Source organism: Spea bombifrons, chromosome 4 (genome assembly GCF_027358695.1).
Source record: "Spea bombifrons isolate aSpeBom1 chromosome 4, aSpeBom1.2.pri, whole genome shotgun sequence".
Classification (NCBI taxonomy): domain Eukaryota; kingdom Metazoa; phylum Chordata; class Amphibia; order Anura; family Pelobatidae; genus Spea; species Spea bombifrons.
In genome coordinates, this window is record NC_071090.1 from 65,940,797 (window position 1) to 65,944,334 (window position 3,538).

Sequence of the window (3,538 nt, forward strand, 5' to 3'; positions counted from 1 at the left end):
AACAAGCTCTTACTTTATTAGTCTAACAACAATTTAATCATATTCATGTTTTAGTGCAGTCCAATGCATAATCATTGTATAAATCCTGAAAAATATTGTTGATAAGAAACAAGTAGAAGAAATGTTTGAGATAAATGCCCAAATTAAGCCTAGGGGTGGTCGGTACATTCAAGGCTTTACTCTGGCAGGTTTGTGAAGTCCGCTATTAGCTATTAACCTTCAAAGAGAATACCAGAAATGCACTAATGGAGTGAAAACTGAAAATGAATATATGATGATTCTTCAGCTAGCTCAGGATCCTTTTGGCAACGCATCCGAGGGGCGATAGCCACCCTGCCACAAAACCTGTTGGTAAGCCTGTTGAATAGGCCAGCTCACACTGTGAAAGGCTATACCGAGTAGGCACAGTCGCTATAAGCTGCCTTAAACGCTGCACACCCCTTAAGACGCAGTGTTGTGATATGACTTTATAAGCTGGCACTCCGCAGTAAGGGACAAAAAAACCCATTTATACAGATGTTTTGTGTACAACATACAAAATGCTGACTTTTGCAAATATTGCCATTTGTTGTTATGGAAACCAAAAAAGAAAAATACATTATTCAAAATAAATTGCCCCTACATAAGAATTTTGATATTAAAAATATGGGCACATAATTATGTCCATTATTGAAGAATGATCGACTTTTTTTCAGCTTTAAGTTGGAATAATTTGCGCAAAAATGTCCGGTATTTGAAAATTTCCCTCTATCCACTGTGCCTTGTTTCTGTATCGGTACAGTTTCCAACCCTCTCAGCAATGTGCATTATACTGTTTAAAACTCTCCAGATGGAATATAAGAACACTCTTTATGGTGATAGATAGTGGAAATCCATTTGCTTCAACCTGAATACAGGTTCTGCTCTTGGCAGAGCTCAACACTTCACAATACCTTTAGTGCTGATGCTTTCACAACAGAAAGGGTGCTTCACTGTACATGAAAGCCATAATCTGCATTCATTCGCACCCAGAAATCAAGGTCCATTGTAACGTTTTATAACACTCCATCGCTTTCAAAATAGTTTGTCTGATTGATATCTGTGAATCTGAACAGAGCCACCAAGCTTCAACCAGTATGTGAATAGGAGCAATTTATTTAAGAGTATATTCACCGTCAGACACAATAAATGTCATGTACATAAGTTACTACTGTATGAATGGACATTCCATCATCCTGTTTCCTATGTCAGTGTTATCCATGGAAACCTTAGTGTACTGAAATAAAATGTAAAAAAAAAAAAACCCCCATAGATTATATTGGAATACATCAGGTAAAATGACATTGTTTCTGTCACGCACAGCGAGGTTGAAGACACTGATGCAGGTAGGACACAAGGAGTAGGCAGGTTCAAGGTCAAGCCGAGGTCAGGGAAGCAGAGGTCAGGAAATATGATAAACAAGCCAAGGTCAGGAATCCAGAGGTCAGAATAAACAGGAACAAGCCAAGGTCAAACACTGTAGATGAAAACCAGAACGCGCACTGAGGAGTAGCACTATGAAACATAGGCACGACCATCAGAGGGCAAGGTCTTGATGTCCACTGAGGGTTTATAAAGGATAGGAAGTGACTAGGCACCAATTAGAAAAAGTCTGACATCACTTCCCGTTTGGTGGAATCTGGCGGCCATCTTGCATGTGGCAAGACTGTAGCCTATAAGTATAGGTACCTGCAGTTCTTGGTCTCAACACCAGAAGGTGGAAGTGGATGGAGGTCTTCCTCTTCTCTGTGCTGGCTGCTGCGGCTGTTGGCTGGTGGAGGGAGGTCTCCCTCTCCTCCGTAACGGCTGCTGCGGTTGCTGGCTGGCGGAGGGGGGGGTGTCTCCCATTCCTCCGTGGCGGCGGCTGCTGGCTGACAGAGGGAGATCTCCTTCTCCTCCGTGGCCACTGCTGGCTGCCGGAGGGGGTCTCCCTCTCCTCTGTACCGGCAGTTGAGGCTGCTGGCTAATGGAGGGGGGGCTCCCTCTTCTCCGTGGTGGCAGCTGTGGTACTGCAGGTGAAACAAAAAATACTATTTGGACAGGGGTTAAACATGTTCAATTGTAATACAGATTTTCTCACAAAAATCTCACAATTTTGAAAAGTCACCTTAATATTCCATAATTAATCTCTCTTGTTTAATATTTAATTATTTTATAGTAATATTTTGTGACCTACTTATATGTGTTCACTTTAACATATGATGATTAGAAGTTATCTGCAATATAAATCACAAAATAACAATAATCTATGTCTGCTATTAAAATGCATAGATCTTTGCACTTATACCACATGAGGACGTATTTTTCATGTTATTCTGATTGTTGTATACTCACTGCTGCCCTTTATTATTTCCGGACTCAGAGTCTCTGCTTTTGTCGAAAACAACTTTTGGTCTTTACAATGGTTGCTATAGGAACACAATGAGAATTTAGTGTTTCTGAATTTTTTACTACAATTAGGTTACATGATTGTGGGCAAAATGCCAAGTGTCAGAGTGACAAATAGGTACAATTTGCTTATGGTTATAGTAACGTAGATTTACTAACACTGAATGCATCAGACAAATAACATGCGGGTACATGTTAAGACAAATAGTAGAAAACCACAAATGGAATAATAGCCCATTTCACTTGGGGGAAAACTACAATATAACTCTTTCTAAGCTCAGTATGAATGTTAAATACATGTGCTATAAAAACCAACTAAGTAAATATGTTTTTTATACATTCTAGTTTATTCACTAAGAAATTGTATGCTAAGACTTGCAAAATAACTTGCATATTCACTAATATGTCCTTGTCTGCAACTCAATTTTACTAAAATACTCTCTACAATGTAAAAAAAAATGTAATTGAATAACTGTCTCCAAGTGGTCTCCAAGACCACGTTAAACAAGTGGGAGAGGACAGCAAGCCCCCTTCAGTCACTCTGTGTGTCGTGGGGCAGGAGGCAATAAAATCAACCGAAGGATATAGTTCCTCAGTATAACTCCCCACATCCCTTCTTAAGGGTATGGAGAGGGGGTTAAAGTTAATAAAGAAAATAATTTAATAATAATAATCAAAACATCCTTGGACATACCGTATTTGCAAATGCTCTGAAAAATACCACTCGTCTTATATTCAAGGTCGTCTTATAATCTGCAGGAGACATGGATCCTCCTCTCTGGCAGCCAGTGGATGATGTGCGCAGACAACTTCCGCTTTTACCTAGCACCTCCGTGACATGACCTTCCAGTGCTCCGTCATAGAAGTCCTGGCAGAAGTGCTAGGCAGCAGCAGAGGTTGTCTACGAGCATCGTGCAGACGTCTGGAGCATGGGGGGGGGCAAGTCTGGGATGCATTGGTAAGACTGGGGGGGGGCAGAGTTGCATGTGGGGGTATAAGGCATTTCTGGGGGGCAGATTGGCAAGCCTGGGGGCAGATGTGCATAACTGGGGGGCAGCAAATAAAAGGAAATAAATAAAAAAAATGCATTTTTCTTAATCATAGTTTTCATCAAAAATGAAACATTAGTTTA